At 37.5% G+C, this 18,121-nt stretch overlaps 2 protein-coding genes across 11 annotated transcripts in view; one reads left to right on the top strand and one right to left on the bottom strand.

Moving 5' to 3' along the window:
* anxa5a (annexin A5a) overlaps positions 1-18,121 on the top strand; it is a 1,189,405-nt gene that overhangs the window by 103,029 nt on the left and 1,068,255 nt on the right. The window lies entirely within an intron of this gene.
* prom1a (prominin 1a) overlaps positions 1-18,121 on the bottom strand; it is a 101,089-nt gene that overhangs the window by 67,183 nt on the left and 15,785 nt on the right. The gene's annotated exons all lie outside the window — the stretch shown is intronic.

The raw sequence follows: 18,121 nt of genomic DNA, 5'->3' as shown, positions 1-18,121 counted from the left end.
CAACTTCAGCTGTTTTCTGATCTTAAATAAAAATCATCCATTTTTTCCACAACTTTCAGGCTGTAAAAACACCACAAATGTGTTGGGAAGTCACTTTGGTAGAGTTTTTAGGGTGCAAATTAAGGTAAGAATGAAGTAAAAACAATTGAATGCATCCATCTATGGGACTCCACATCCCACAATGCAATGTGTGAAACTTTACAGATGACGTCAATTAGAAAGTGTTTAATGGACATCAAAACAAACTTTCGAGTGGCAATTTCTACACTTTACATCTTTTTTTCTCCAGCAAATGATCTGGTATTAATTGATCTACAAGGTCTATGTCTTTATCTGATTTTGTTTTTAAAGCATTTGTATATTTAAAAGCCTGGCCTAGTGAAATACATCAACTACCGGTATATCCATAAAACTTACAGTGTTAGAAAAATTAAAAATAATAATATTTTCTTTTTGTATGTTTTCTAACTGAAGCCATGGGTGATAGCCTTTACATGAGGAGCCTTGACCCAACACTGTGATTAAGCACACAGATTTTCTCAAAGTGCATTGTGAATGTCAAGTAATAAAGGAAAAAGTAAGAAAAAAAAAGTAATAAAGGGGATAAAAGCAGAGAAAGCACATTTCTTTTCCTTTTACTCGTTGCTATGCAACAAAGATGTACATCTGGATAACGGCTTTGGCATTTGGCATTTGCCTGAGAGTTTGAGGGGAAACAGACAAAGAAAGATAATGATAGTTCTCAGTTAAGTCAGATTAATTGCTATTAACCAAATTCAAAATTAAATTGTCACAGATGACAGGTTTTGATTCGAAGGAAATCAAACCTGAACTTTACTAATGATCTCTCCTAATAAATATAGAAAAAAAGAATGGGGTGAAAAGTTCTCAGCTTTTCCTTTGGTAACATAATAATGTGAATCGCTGCATCTTGAACCATTATTTAATTATACTGCAAATGAACAATAATTTTGCTGATGTATTTGACATTTATGCTGTTTGTAATGCTCAACTTTTCATTGTTTTATTACATCTTGACAAATTAAAACTGACTGAAGAATGAATTTTGGTGGTAGATGCCAAATATTTTTTTATAAATCTTTTTATTATTTTAGATTAGTACAGTGCCCGTTGGAAGTATGTAATCATATAGTGAGAGAAGCTTAAGTAGAGTTGTCCATTATGGCCAAATGAGTATTTGTTCGAAGGTTGGATGTACAAAGAGGTGTACATAGTCTGTAATCCGTCATGTTATAAAGGGGTATAATTGAGGGTGCAAAGTAAAATAATGTGTGCAATTTCCCTGGTTTAATTCTATGAGACATGCACATGATAAATGTGTCTGTTGTTTTTACTCTTTTTTAAAAATTTTCATTTGATGTATTTTTCTGTAATGTATGTTTTTTGAGTCATTGTGTGTATTTTTTTTATCTTTCTGTTGTGTTTTTGTGCATTTTTTGTATAATTATTGTTTTGTGTTGCCATTGTAGTGATTCTGGAATCATTTTGTGTGTTTTTCTATCTTTTTTAGTGTAGTTGTGTGTATTTCTGTTGTCATTTTGCATATTTTTTGTAAAAAATATTCAATTGTGTGTATTTTGACTCATTTTCATATTTTTGTTGTTTGGTGTATTTTTCTGTAATGTATGTTTTTGGAGTCATTTTGTGTGTTTTTGGAGTCTTTTGGTATATTTTTGTGCATTTCTGTTGTTGTTTTGTGTATTTTTTGTATAAATATAGTAAAGAAATGTTTTTTAATTTTTTATTATAAATACTGTGTGGGTGTGTGTGTGTGTGTGTGTGTGTGTGTGTGTGTGTGTCTACCTCCATCTCCTCCGTGGATTATCTCTCACACACGCGCACGCATGCACATAATCCGTCACAGGTTGTTGAGTACCACAAAAAATAAACGTTTTGCAACACCAAAGTCGCAACTCTTTCTCTAAACGGCTCTGTGTGCGTTCAGCATGTACATACCGGCACTCTCACACGCACGTGCATCTGCCATGTGTGGGGGTGTGTGTGTGTTTACATTATAGCTGCTAGCATCTTAGCACATAGAATAATATAAGAAGAAACACTCACCCTAACACAGAACAAACGATAATCATAGTGGAGCCGTGTTGTGGTTTGGACGGCTATTGGCCGTCAGCTCAGCCGCCGCCCTGGAGGAAGTTTAGTCCGTGACCCTCGATTTAAAGGAAATTTGTGATCACGGGAATAGTTTTAAATAACCATGAAATATGAACTTAAATAAATTTTAGCAGTACAAAATCATTTTTAATATTGACCTTCTTTTTTAAACCCAAACAAACTGCGACACAATGACCCGGAACCGGAAGTAGCGTGCTCAATACCACGCTCATCACCGAGAGGGCTGTAATCTTAAAATGTACGTTTTGCAACACCAAATGACTCCAAAATAACGGATGTACACACTCATGGTATTTGGAAGCCGTTGCCAAAGTTTCAGGTCGAACTCATACCGCGTCGGGGAGATATTCGCTCCACAATCACACACACACACACATGCAGACCTTTGCTGCTTTATAGATCGATGACTGCAGACTTTTTCAAGTCAATGCCATTTTTCCATTTTTAAACTTTTTCTTGGCTTTGCAGGGAAAAAAAAAAAAACCCTCAAAACATCTACTTCACAAATAACCACAAATCTATTTGTATCATCCTGGCAAAGTCTATTAAGACTGGCCTGTCTCTCTGAAGGTGTTATGGCTGCAACGCTCAGTGTGTGTGTGTGTGTGTGTGTGTGTGTGTGTGTGTGTGTGTGTGTGTGCGTGTCTTAACGTTCTTCCCATGAGCTCCATGTCTCAGAAAAACACCTCCGCACAAAACAAACACTCACGTAACCATAGATTCTGTAACTATGGAGAAACAATCTGGCTTAACTTTACACAACTGGAAGGTGAGAGAACAGAGCACATACAAAGTGACGCTCCGATATCTCAGGAGGCAGAGGCATTTTATTTCAAATGGATCATCTCATAACTCAGTGTTTTACAGTCAACAAGTGAGGGATTACAGAGAGTGAGAGTGTGCTTGTGTCCATCTTTTGTGCACACAAAGATGTAGCTAATACAAAAGGTATGTGGTGTTTTACGTAACATTCTTTAGGTACAACAGTAGCATCTCTTCCATTGTTCAACAACGGAGCATCACAAATCTGCTTAAACGTCTCAGAGTCAAAGCTGCTGGAGACCACATGTTTTTAATCAGATAAAGACATACAGGAGGCTTTGTTCAAAATGGTACACTTCAGTCTCTACTATGCACTACAAACTCAATGAGTATATACTATAAGTATGGTTAGGATGATTAGGATGATGAACGTTACCACTTAAGTGTACTTCCAAGTTTCCCAAAATGCATTTCGAACCTACAACGACAAAAACCTGAAGCACTGAGGCTAAATATCTCTGTTGATTTTCCACTTTTGAAAGTTCTGAAAACATTTTTATTATGAAAGTGACCAAGTATAATATCAACATGTGGTCATTTGATCAATAAAACTCATGGAAACACATTTCATTCTGACATTTCAGAGATTTACGCAGACCCTCCATTGTGCTACTGACTAAACTTCTGGTTAACTTCAAAACAAAAGCCCTATTTACAAAAGGGTTACAAACTAATGGAAGACAAGAAGAGAGGCTTTTATTTTGAAAAGGACTTTTAGCTTGAAGCTGGTCCCAGGATGATTTTTCATTCCACTCGCAATGCATCATGGGGCATTGCGTGTGGAATAGAAATTATTTTTTTCTTTTTTTTTTGTTTTGACAAACAAACACAAGCAGCTCAAAGGTCAAAGATGGCAGAGATCAAAATCGAGAAGACGACGTCAGTCTTTTACCCACCAACTCCCTCTGTGGCCTTTACAGCCCGGTGCTGCCTTTAGGTGGAAATGTCTGAACTCATTTGTTTCCTTTGCACAGGCAACTTTTGCTTTCACAAAACACTCCTTTCTGCACCAGTTTCCCCAAAAACGAAGTAAAACCATTCAATCTAATATCAAAGTATCAGCTTGTAAGGACGCAAACTGAATTTCCTGGCCACTGTCAGGTTAATCAAACCAATCAGATAATCAGCTTGCAAAGGCGCCAATAGCAGACATCTAGAAGATACAGCCAAAAAGACATTTATCTATTTCACATTTGGTCCAGAAACATAGTCTTTTAAATAAAGGATAATATATACACTCCATTTTAATTGATTGTCCTAGCACTAAGTCTATAATCATTCCAGCTGATGTGTATAACCTGTATTTATGCACTTTCACTCAGGTCAGTCCAATAAGTCAACAGTTATGTGCCATTCTATGTTGATCCATCTCCAGTCACACAGTAAAGGGTGTGAACATGTGAAAACATGAGCTTACATTGTTAAACACAGGTTAATTACAGTTTGGTAACGATGCATAAAACTGTACACGGTTTATGGCCTGTGGGGAGCATGAACCCAACAGCACAAAGGAAACGTTCTGTCCTGCTCTGATAAAGTGTCTGGAGATTTAAGGTAATTACCCACAATTCTTACATGATGTCTGTTTTTTGTTGACTGTTTATTTGAGTATGTATATTGTAATGATGAAATAAAACTGAGTGGACTGCAGTAATATGTCTATGTGTGGATTTATTCATGTTCTATTCATGTTCCTGAAGGAACATGTTTTACAAAAATGGTGGTGAAATGTGATTTTAAAAACCACATAAATTTGTTAAAAGTTGTAAATTAGAGTGGCCAAAAACAGACAGAAAAAGTGGTAAAAAAAAAAAGAGTTCAAAGTGTCAATATTGGAACAATTAGTTAAAAATGGCAAAAAAAAAATGGGCATGACAAATGGTGAATGTGGTTAAATTGGTAAAAGTAAGGATGACATATGGTGAAAAGAGGTTAGAAATGACAATCATGGGTCAACATATGTGACATTATGTGGTAAAAGTGGTTGAAAGGGTTTATAAGTCTTGAAAGTGGAATAAATGTGCAGGAAAGGCATTGCAATGTGATGGAGAAGTGGCAGAAATTGAAGTAATATAGCAAAAATGCATTAAAAAGAGCAAAAATAAGGCAATAAAAAGTGATGAAAACAGGTTAAAATTTGGTGTAGTTGCAGAATAAGGGTAAAAATAAGCAAAAATGGGCTCAAATTGTTCAGAAAATATTCTGTTTCTTGAAAGACTCTGGCAACCCCTACCAGTGTCTTGCGACCCCAAATGGGGTCCTGACTCCAAGGTTGAGAACCCCAGCATTAGAGGCTTAACACATAGACAACCATGGATTTGATTTATAGACTCTAATTAAAATAACAAATTGTTTTAGAAATTATCTTAACTAATGGAAAACATTAGAAACACTGATTTAACCCTGAAAATGTGAGCTGAAAACCAGCTTTGCGTCATTCTTAACTACTCATGTTGTTTTAAACTGGCTCTACTTGTGCATACTGGACTAACATTCTATAATCAGAGGCTTCTGAAACACGGCCCACATCCCCTTCTTTCAACCTCTGAGCCAAAGATCCTGTGAGGCGGAGGTGACGAGCAGCCAAACATGGACCAGAACAGTTTAGGGAGTCATGTTTGGTTGACCCCCCCATCATCACAAATCTGTAATTACAACTCACTCCGTCCCCTGAGTGGACGCGCAGTGGCTGCTGAACACGCCAACGAAGCGGAACAAAGGGACAGCGGATGCATGACTTACCATCCATTCAGCAGGCTTCGTCTCACCCTCCTGCTTGACTTCCCAGGCATGACCCAAATATGACGTCCTCGAATCAAACACGGCTCTACAGCCTCTGGGTTGTGACAGCTCTTACTAGTCATCCTTTTGCGTTCAGATTTTCATTATCACAGATGCAATGTTTCAGAATTGCAATAATCCTTCAGTTTTCTTTAATTTTTCCACCTGTGTTTCACTTTGTCAGGCTGTCCCACATTTCCCCCTAGATAACTAAGAGCTTACGCCAATGGTGGTATTATATTACCTTGAAATATGTAGCTCTAATCTCCCTTTTCTAACAACATCCAACAAAAACTCTACTGTAGTGTGCAGACTCACAAACTGTGACATCAGATATACCTCACTAGCTCAACAAACAAATCCAAAAGATAGGATTAAATTATAATAAATAAACCCTAAACATCTCCAGGTCATGACCAGTGAGCTACATAGAGAAAGTGCTGACAGAGCATGTAATCTACATTGTGACATGCTCCAGATCAGCAGTAGACATCAAGCTTGGATCGTTTTCTTCTCAAAACCAAAGTGCTGGCCACAAAATGACAGAAGTCAAGCTTCTTAGCAGTCAAAGCAAAAATGGGGCATAATTATGTATATTGTAAGCAATAATGACCAAAAATAAATCACATTCATGGTTTTTTTTACCTTCCGCCAAGGAGGTCATATTTTGACCAGCGTTTATAGTATAAAATATTTTTACCTTTAAAAAATCCTCTCTCATCATTGGCAAAATTTCAAAAATTCATATCTTGGTTTGTAATTGAGCAATCTTTATGAATTCTGACTGAGTTATGTCGGGTTGGTTCCTCAATTACAGAAATGTAATTATTGTATGGTAATGGAATGTAAAAGGTTGAAATTGCCACTCTAAAGTTTGTTTTGATCTCTAATGTAAACACTGTTTTTTGACATTGTTGGAAAAGCTTTTCACATTGCATTGTGGGATGTGGAGTCCTGTTGACGAATGCATAGAAGTGTTTTTACTTTGTTCCTGTTTGCCCATAAAAACTCTGCCAAAGTGACTTCCCAACCCATTTCTGGTGTTTTCAATGACTAATCCCAGAGTTTACACTGAGTTTCATCTGGATCTGATCTGATTGCTCATTTCATTGCAATATTTAAACAAAACGGGAATGCCCATAAATTTGGAGCTACTACTAAATTCCTTCCAAGCCTTTAAAGTGTGAATGATCATAGAAACATGATCGGGATCACTGATAACTGCCAATATCTGGCAAAAAGAAGGTTTGGTGCTTGGCGTAGATTTGCGCTCTCCGGGTGCTCTTGTCTTATCAATAAATGTAATCTGACAGTAGCGTGAGTGCAATGCAGCAACACTCCTGGAGCGTTGAACACTGAGTAACCGTGCGGGCAGGTTGGAAGGGAGCTGAGAGCAAATGAGAGCAAATGAGGGCATAAAGCTGTCAATCAAAGCTCATGAGTTAGATTCTGAACCAGCAAAAGAGTCAGTCAATGGTTTATAAAAACAGTGTCTGCATCTCATCCTTTTATCCCACGTTGTGGCACGAGTTTTTCCCAATAAAGGTATAATCCATTTGTCAACACAACACAACACTACACAACTTAGTTCATGCTGTTTAAAATGTGTGAACACTAAGGCTAAGCTGTGTGTGCCATTAGCTACAGTTAAAGAGGCAAAATTATGACAAATGAACTTTAGCATCATTCAGAGGGTCAAAGTTGAAAAAGTTCTCCCTCCCTTGTTATTCTACGATTTGTAAAAAGTCAGTTCCAAACGGGTGAGTTGGATTTTTCTCACATTGTGACGTCACGTAGCGGAAACTCCTCCTGACAATCCGGGCTCCTCCTACCCTATAAGAATGTGAGCTCCTCCCTCTCAGACTACCTCACAGCTAAAACAAACACTGTGGTTTAATATAGAATATACATTATACCTTGTCATACTTCGTCAGTGGGCAGCCACAGTGTAGAACCCTGGGAGCAGTTCCACTTTTAGTATCCGTTATACCGCCTTGTATCGCCTTTGACATGATCTGATGTGTTTGTGACCTTTTGTGACGCAGCAGTTAGACAAAACAGTGAACTATTGTCTTATACGAACGAATTCTGTGGTCAGAAAATGTGCGGAGAACAAGAAAGCGACGTAGCAGCTCTGGTGAGTGTTTGAAACGTCTGAAACAGCTGACTGCCTCCGCTGTCGCTGTGATAAACACACACTGTGGAGCAGCGTTTTTGTCAGACTCACAATCACAATAGCCGCTTAAATAGCTATGTCTTTTACTGTAATGTGCAGTTGCGATAGTGATCAGCCTCTCAGGGCGAGGTATGAGGTCAGTGTCTACAGACACGCCCACTCATGCATATGCATGAAGGCCCCAAAACAGCCTGTTTTTAGAAGTGTCAGTAAAGTGACTTTTCAGAGGCTAAAACTCTTGAAAACAGGCGAGTTTGGGAAAATAAACCTCAAATACTATGTTCTTAGAACAAATGAAGATTGGTGAAAGTACTCATGTTACTGTATTTGAGTTGGGTACTGGTTATGGGTGCTTTTTCTTAAGTATATTTCTTATTTAAATAAATTAAGTAATTTGTTACATTTCTACACCCAACCATTACGAAGTACATTATTATTTTTTTGTGGTTATTTTCTATTCCCGTTTCATGGTTCTGATCAACGTTCATGGGTTCAGGTTGGGGTTTCTACCCATTATGTTGTTAATTACTTGTCACATTTGGCATGGCACTGTTTTAGAGTTTATAAATTTAGCTATACATTGAGCCTGATCATTTTTTTTTTATTATTTTGAATTGAATTCATGGTAAATGGTAAATGGACTTGATTTATATAGCACTTTATCACCACACTGAAGCAGTCTCAAAGCGCTTTACATATCAGCTCATTCACCCAATCACTCTCACATTCACACACCAGTGGGACAGGACTGCCATGCAAGGCACTAGTCGACCACTGGGAGCAACTTAGGGTTCAGTGTCTTGCCCAAGGACACTTCGACACATAGTCAGGTACTGGGATCGAACCCCCAACCTCTCGATCAGAAGACGACCCTCTACCACCTGAGCCACGGTCGCCCCGTGGTGTTATTTTGTTTGAAAAAAAAAAAAGAATTATACACTTTGACAAACCTTTTATTTCATATAGATGCCTTTGTTCCAAATGTACTTATACTTGAGTAGAATATATCAGTACTCTTTACACCTCTGCCATTAGATTGCCAATATGGAGATGTTACATTGACTGGATTTCTCAATAGATACCACATCCTTCCCTTTAGATACAGTAGTCCAGGGGATTTGATTCTGCATTCATTTCACGTTCCGTCTTCGTTCAGATGAACGGGTTGAGGCTGTCTGTCTGTCGGTTTGGAGCTAATCTAATCCCTGCTTTGTGGATCCATTTGAAGAGTAACAACGTGTCGCTGGAGGCAGGTTTGAGATGTATTCACAGTACCGCAGCAACAGGCAGGGAATTAGACAGTGTACAACTAACTTCTTTGTATTCTGATTAGGCAGCGTGATATAGTCTCACAAAGCCAGGTCAGCAGAAGCTTAAATGTTAGAAAACCTGTTGTGTGATGATAGTAGTTGTAGCAGTTTCTCACTCGACTCAATACACCTGGGGTTGCTACTTCCTGTTGCAGAAGTGTAAAGAGTACTGATATGTCCTACTCAATTAAAAGTACTTTAGTAATTGAAAATGTAATTGGAATCAAATTATTGAAGACATAATTGTAATTGAAAAATGTAACTAACCCCAAACCTGGCTATGTGCATTAATGCATGCAACAATGCAAATAGCAACTTAAGGTGTTGTTATTAAGTTAAATAGTAAGTTAACGTGTGGTCATGTCTGTGTTGTGGTTCATTGTTAAGTGAAAACATGATATTTTCTAAGGTCATTCCACTCTATGGTGGACCTGCGTCTTCACCTGTGATGGAGTCTGTAGCTGGACGCTGCACTGATTCGGTGCCTGTGGACATCAGATTACGGTACAGGCCAGCGAGGATGTGTGCGTTGGTGTCCTAAGGCGTCCCAGCACTGAGGGCCTTCACTGTGGCTGTCAGCGCAGTGACACGAGTGGCTGTGACAGCACAGAAACACTGCAGAGGAGCCACACACATCACGCTCCGTCATGCTGCGCCTCACACAGAATAGTGATATTTGTATATTTTGAATAAATAGTGTGGCTAAGAATTGACTTCAGCTGCTGCCTTGTTTTAATGTGTGAGTGTCAGTAATTAGAACAATCTGACAATAGCAAAATTTCTCCTTGTCAACCTTAATATTAGGGCGGCTACTTTCTGATTGTGGCTGAAATGGAATACAAACTATGGCTGTGCAATATATTGTGATTCAAGATATATCAAGTTTTTTTTTTTCATTTTGATGATATAGAAGATGACAATATTACTTCATGATATATCTATATTTTTTTAACTTGTTTTTATTTATACAATCACAGTACAAATCACATAATACAAATATTTTATATATTTCATAGAGTACAGTCAAACAGTGTTCTTCTTTACAATTCTTCCTTATTTCTGAGATAAATATTTTTAATGCTTATTTTGTATAAAAATACTCGTTTTAGGAGTCGCTGCTTTCATGAAAATCACAGATAGATGGATCGTATATTCGTATTTCCTTATAACTTTAAATTTTGCATAATTCAATTTAGAGGTAAAGCATGATCTCCAGGTTAAGTATTTCCACTCTCTAACTGCTATGCTATGACACAGGAAGCATTGTTCACAATTACTAGGGTCATTTTTGTGTGTTTTTTGTCGTCATTTTGTATATTTCACAACCATTTTGTGTCATTTTGTTGCCATAATGTGTGTTTTTGGACTCGTTTTGTAATTTTTTTTTTCTTCACTAGTTTTATCTCGTCTTTATTCAAAATCGTGCTCTGACATGACAGGGAAATCACTCACTTGAATTTTTTGGGACAATATCAAAATGTATGCTAATCTTTCCCAAAAAATGGTGATTGAATGTCTCGTCTAATTCCCCATGTAATGCCATTCAAAATCAGTCACTATGTGCTACAGTTCGTCTGACAAGGACCAATGAAAACAATGTAAAATTATCAACAGTAGTAAACCCCATAATAGCCAGTAAAGTCAATAAAACAGGGAAAGACGATGATACGTAAACACAAACGTGAAGTGGAAATGGATAAACTCAGAAATGGAATTTGGGGAATTTAGAAATAAAAAACAGGAGGCTCTACAAATGTCACATTCACTCACCAAGACAAAAGCAAAGACTTATCCAGATCCTAGAACGGTTAAAATGCTCTAGGATTTGTCTGCTCGGATAGTCCGGTTTGTTTGGGCGGTGTGAACACGTAAACGAAGTCTAGAGCGGATCAAACAGGCGAGTTCTAGAGCAATTATTTCTGCTGATTTCGGGGTATTTCCAATCAAAGTCTCGAGCAGTTAAGGTACACGAACGCAATGTGTGCTCCACACAGAATAAAAACGGGAAGTTTGGGAGTTGATGTCGAGCGCCCGGCATTGTGGGTGGTCAGGAAAACCGGTGAGGGTGAAGAAGAAGTTTCTGCACACTCTTCATCACTCGCTTTGACCCATAGATGAGAGCTTCTTCTTCAGGTTTCTGTTTCTCTAGAGAAGACTTCACCCCAGTAACGGCCCCTCAAGCTGTCTGTAATTGTACCAGAGGCTGTTTGGACTAGAAGTTGTGCTGAATGCAAACCCAGCCAAACCAAGGTGATAAAATGATCAGCTGTCCTTCACCCATGTGGACCGAGTCCGGGACTAAACTGGTGTGAAAGCAGCCTAATAAATATATATTAAATAGGGAGGGAATAGGAACTGTGCAATTTATTGTGAGAAGACTACAGCTGTGTTCAAAATCACATACTTATGTACAACTCATACTAAGTTCAAAATAAGCATGTAGTGCGTTTACATTAGATAGCTTGAAAAAAATTGAGTTTGGGAGAAATACCCGGATGTACAGTATACTATATTGACTGACATTTTTGCGTGACAAATATGCAAGGTGGGCACACTAGTCATACTAAACCACCCCACAATGCATTGTGAGTGAAACCTAAAATGGTCCTTGGACCAGCTTCAAGCTAAAAGTCAAACATCCCTTTTTCAAAACAAAAGCATCTATTCTTGTCTTCCATTATTTTTTTTTCTCAATGTTTTTCTAAACAGGGCTCTAAGTTTAGTAAGTTTTGTCAGTAGCACAATGAAGGGTCTCCGAAAATTTCTTAAATGTCAGCATGACGTGTTACTATGAGTTTCATGGATCAAATGAGCACATGTTGATATTCTACTTGGTCACTTTCTCACTTAAAATGTTTTCAGAATTTTTAAAGGTGGAGAATCAACAGAGATATTTATACTCAGTGTGATTCAAGTTTTTGTTGTTATAGGTTTGAAATGCATCTTGGGAAACTTGGAAGTATACTTTAGTGGGAACGGTCATGTTCTTAATCATACTTAAAGTATATAGTTGACAGTACAGTATATACTCATTGAGTGTGTAGTACGTTAGTATGAGTAGTCGATAAAGTCTTGCCTGACAGCTAAAGTTTATCTTCTGTCCCTGGAATACAGATGAAACTACAAAATCACACATCTGGTGGCCTGGTTTGGTATTATGAATGTGTGTATGATCCAGATCAGCCCAGCATTAGGAACACAGATTTTGGCGACTGGGGGACACCATCAGTGTGTCTCATGTTAATGACGCTGCTGTTTAGGAACTCAGTCATCATGCTTAGGTTTAACCAGCTGCAAGAACGGCAGAGAAATATCAATATGTCTGTGACTTTAAAGTTGCTCTGAGGACATTGACTTGTGGGGTCAATAACAGCAAAGTGCTCGGACACACACACACACACACACACACACCATCTTGCTAAGGGATACTTTAACGGAGCAGATGCGAGCTGTCACTAAGGCCAGTCCTCGACCTTCCACTTGAAAGACTCTTCCTTATTTCATTTTTGAATTGTACTTTTGTCTGACAGCATCCGCAGCATCGCCCCATCGTTGTCACGAGCTACCAACGACCTCTGACCTTCTACAATCCATTATCCCAGGCTGTGCTATTATTTTGGCCTCTTGGTTACATGACTTTAAAGCCTTGAGGGTAAAATGTATCAGCTGTATTTAAGGTCAGAACACTTCACAAACAGTGCTGCACAGAGACCCTGGAAGATAAAAAGAAATGAAAACACTCTTTTTGTTTGTGTGTTAACAGACTTTTGAGTGCCAGCCGTGAGCTTCAGGAAACACATTGTCTTTTAGAAAAAAACACAAGTAAATTCAGATTTTGCTGAATTGTGACGACGGACTGCAATGCCTGAGTCTTACACACATTTCAACATCCTGGAAACAAAAGCGTTCTGCTGAGCTCCAAGAATCGTGACCTATCGCAACATTTCAGCTTCCGCTAAAAAAAACCGCTGCAAGCACACGTCTGTTCACTTTTCATACGTGGAAAGCCTTTGAGGAAATGTGTGTGATCAACAGTTACGCTCTACTAGTAGGACTAGTAGACACATATGCAGAGCCGGTACATGAACTAGATTTTGGTTTAAGGTGTAAAGGCAATTTTGAGAGTGAAAACGAAGCAAAAAGTGTCACTAGTAGTACAATTAAAGCTTTAGGGAACATATTTTAGGCTACTTTGGTAGTACTACTTAATGCTGGGTGATATGACGATACATGTCGTGGGGACGATAGAAAAGTGTCTATCGTGCTATTTCTCTTCAATCGTTTCTAACCTAAATTTATCAAATATTAAAGCAAATATTTCACTACATTGCCTACGATGAATGTATTAGTGTTGTCTTGTCACTATGTAATGCATACTCTGAGTTTATATCAGTGATAAACAAGAATAAAAAATAACTTTTTTGCAAAGAAGTTCCGTCTTGTGGTTTAACGGCATGACCCTGTTTTACGCTATTTGACGTCACGTCGTGAGTTTGCGACATGTTTTACGTTATTAAACTCATGAGTGGAGGAGTGCTGAAAGATGGACACGCAACAGGATGAAGTTGGATGTCCAGAGTCGCAACAAACAGAGACAGCTACGCAGGCAGCCCAAGAAGAAGCACTTTTACCGAAAAGAGGGGGTACGTCTGTGATTTGGTGACATTTTGGGTTCAAGAGGTCCGACACGGAGCAGAAGACGGTCTGTGTCACCACTGATAATACCACTAACAACATCTCTGCAATGGAACTGAATGTGTGGGAACGGCTACAATACTTTGGTCACCGTCATTGGTAAGTGTAAAGGTGTGTTCAGACCGAACGCGACTGCAGTCACTACACTATACTAAGTATAACAATCCAAAAATGGTCTAGTGTAATATTGCAATTAGAATATTGTACTAACAGCAAAAATATTAGTGAATTGAAATTATTTTGGTTATCCTGTGTTATGACATTATTACTGAACAAGTTATACTCGCCTTCATTTTATTTATTATTTATATTTTTACCTGTCATGGCAAAGACTGAATTGTGATAATAGCTGCCCTAGTTGTATTATCATCATTTCATTATTAAATCAATCCATAAATTGTTTAAGTCAGTGTTTCCCAAACTTTTCACAGACCCGTACCCCTTCAGAGATTTAACCTGAAGCCATGTACCCCCCTACTCCTGCACACTTAAAAAACATAATGTAATGCAGTGTTTTTCAACCCTGGGGTCATGACCCCATGTGCTGTCACCTGGATTTCAAATGGGGTCCCCTGAAATGTCTAATTTATAACAATAAAAAACAACACTGATTAAAATTATTTTTTTTTTAAAAAATGTTTTAATTATTATTCTTGTTTAAATTATAACACCACACACACACACACAAAATAATCTTAAACAACTGCAATATTTCACTTTCTGAAATATAAATCTAGTTTAAATCTAACTTTATTGTGGAATATCGTGATATATATCGTTATCGTGAAATGTGATTTTTTTTTTTTTTCCCATATTGCCCAGCACTACTACTACTAGTAGAGGATTTTACTTCACTAGTAGGGTTGTGCCAACATATCGATACAACGGTATATCGCGATATTTCGTCTTGCGGTACGTTATCGATACACTCCCGCCAAATATCATTTTTATTTTTCATTTATTCATTTGTCCTTTTTACACAAGTTTACACAAGTTAAGTACTAAGCACAAGTTAAATGTTCTCAGGTTTTCAAGTTTACAAAGAACAAATTGATATTAGTATTAGCAGTGAAATGTACAGTATGTGCAGTCTGCAGTGCAGGTTTACGTTAAACTTTACACATGGTGGTAAGTATAAGGTCAAATGTGTGCCCAGGTTTTCATAAACCACCCAGTTGTTCATATTATAATGCATTGACTGAAATGTTTATTTTTCATATGCAGTGAAATTTTCCAGTTTTCATAAAACAAGTTAAATTCGTTTGTTAAGCAGCACTGATATGTGTCCATGTTTACAGAGAAGTTGATAATAATGAGTATTTTCTGCATTCATTTTTTTTTTTTTAATGATTTAAAATTAATTTGAACAAACATCATTAACAGTATTTTGGTAAAGCATTATTTTGTATCAGTCTTCCCTTAAATACTTAAACATAACACAAGGACATGTGACTAGTTGTGGTCAATGCGTGTTCAGAAGAGTCACTGTGCAGTTTACACTTTGTTTTACCGTGGCTGTTATTCATGTGAAATTGATTGTTTTATAATTCCTGTGAAATGGATTCAGTGCAGTCGATAAATTCTAAATTTCTTGTTCTTTGAGTGACACAGATATCGTCATGTATCGTAGATTATAGCAGAATCGCTGTATCGCGATAATATCGTGATGTATTGTATCACACGATACCTGGCAATACCTACCCATCCCTATTTACTATTAAGGTGTGTACCAAAAACCTTAAATTACTAGTAAAACAAAACAATGTTTATTAGTTGTATCCCTGATTACTATTAGTTGTAATATTGTTTGAAATCCAATGGAAAGCCTGATTTGCTTTTCCCCGCCGTCGTATTTGAGCAATTTTGTTGCCATAATGTGTGTTTTTTGCTATATTTCTCTGCCATTTCGCATATTTTTGTTGTCACTTTGTAAATTTTTCTGCCATTTTGTGCCTTTCTGTTGATGTTTTGTATTATTTTCTGTCATTTTGCACATTTTTCCGGTTGTCTTGTGAGTTTTGCAAGTCATTTTGTACATTTTTGTTGCCATAATGTGTGTTTTGGAGTCGATGTTTATACTTTCCATAATCATACTAACTACCACTGGTTTGCTATGCTGTAATGTGGCCCTTATTTAGCTTTACTTATAAAACGTTAAAAATACCTTTTTGTACTTTAGCTTCATGGAAAAATTAAAGGATAATTAACTAGCATAATTTTCGTTATTCCACCATTAGCAGTGATCAAACAGGGCTTTGTCAATATTGCCTTTTTAACAGCGTAAAAGACAATCATAGGCTCAGGCTTTTCTGTTTATTTATTTCATTCTGCTCACGCACTCGTGCTTCGATCTCGTCTTAATCCTAAGTTGGAAATCTTTGAAGAGTTTCTGCTCGGTTTCTTTTATGTCTGCGTGTCCTTCACAGAGCACCGAAGTTGCTTTATATTTAAAAGAAAAAAGACCCATTCTGAATTTCACTTTGATGGGTTTTAAATAACCATGGTGAGAAGAGAAGACACTATATTAACCTGATGATGGATTCTCACACTGCAATGGTTTAATAGCAAACACATGTAAGACAGCGACATGAACCCAATCATCGGTGCTGATGGGTTTCCAACCTGTTACGCCTTTGTAGAGTAAATATCATCTAAATGTTTGTGGAGGAGGGAGAGGAAAGAAGCACTGGCTCAGTGGTAGAGTGGGTTGTCCAGTAACCGAAGGGTTGGGGGTTCAAATCCCGCTCTAACCGAGTCATTGTCATTGTGTCCTTGAGCAAGGCACTTTGCCCACATTGCCTTGTATGAGTGAGTATGAATTGTGCATGAATGTTGGTGGTGGTCAGAGGGGCCGTAGGCACGAAATGGCAGCCACAACTCTGTCAGTCTGCCCTAGGGCAGCTGTGGCTACATTGTAGCTTACCACCACCGGTATGACTGTGTGAGTGACTGGTGTGAATGAATAATGGTTTCTGTAACGCGCTTTGAGTCTCCTCGAAGAAAGCGCTATATAAATCTAAACCATTATTATATATAAACCAGATCAAGCTGATGATTTAATAATTCCTTATATTTAGGTGTAATAATCTCAATAGTTACATTAGTCTAATGGGACCAGCTTTGTCTGTGAGCACGTGAAATATAATTAAAAACAATTGTGTTTCACAAGTTGGGACGAATTAATAGTGACATTAGTGTTTATGCTGACATTTATGTCACACAATGTGTGACATGTTGAGCTTTTATCCTTCCATACAAGTGTTAAATCTGACCAACTAATTGATGACTCTGTGGTTTTATGACAGTAAGACGTGTTCTTTTAATCTTTTTACTTCGTCTATTCCTTAAATGGAGTGGTTAGCGTTAGCTCTTAGCACAGTCTGCATGTCGATGTGCTAGCTTAGCTTAGTTAGCTTTAGTTGAGTTTCCAGTTCATAATTGTTGCTACAGGTTCATCTCTGTCCCCGTGTTTGTGGAACTTTCAGACATGGGAATTTATCGTTAATATTGTGGGATGACATATTATTACGGGTGAGAATGGTTTTGACAATAAATCATAAACAAAAAAATATCGCACATTCCTAGTACGCACACACACACGCTTCTGTGTCGACCATCACCGTTAACCGGTATGAAAGCGAAAGTAAACGGGAGCACATCGCTCTGCTCTAGGACTCTCACTTTTAACATCCTCGGGCTGAATAAACACACACACACACACACACACACACACACACACACACACACATTGGAAACAGATGACCAAAAAAACATTTTTTTTTTTAACAAAAATAAAGACTGTGCCTGTATTGAATAAAAGTAAAGGTTGAGTACGAGTTAATTTAAATTTTGGCAAAGCTTTAGTTTTGATCCATAAATGTAGATACAAAAGCTGTGTTTTTCACCTTCATCAAATTACTTTAAATATTTAAAAACAATGCATTCAGTAATTTGATTCAGTCAAAACACAGTCAATTGAAGGATCTAGCTTAGCATTCTTATGAAGGTTTCTGTCATAAATACCTGATATTTCTGTGAGTTTAGTGTTGATCAGTAGATCTTATCAAAAATGATTTATTAAATATTAGGCTTTATTGCTGTAAAATAATCATAATATATCAGAAAATGAGGCTCTTGATGGGCTGAAATAGAAGTTGATTTTAATATAAGAAGCAAGTCATAC

The sequence above is a fragment of the Gouania willdenowi genome, chromosome 10, assembly GCF_900634775.1.
Source record: "Gouania willdenowi chromosome 10, fGouWil2.1, whole genome shotgun sequence".
Lineage (NCBI taxonomy): Eukaryota > Metazoa > Chordata > Actinopteri > Blenniiformes > Gobiesocidae > Gouania > Gouania willdenowi.
This window is presented reverse-complemented; position numbering and strand designations above follow the sequence as displayed.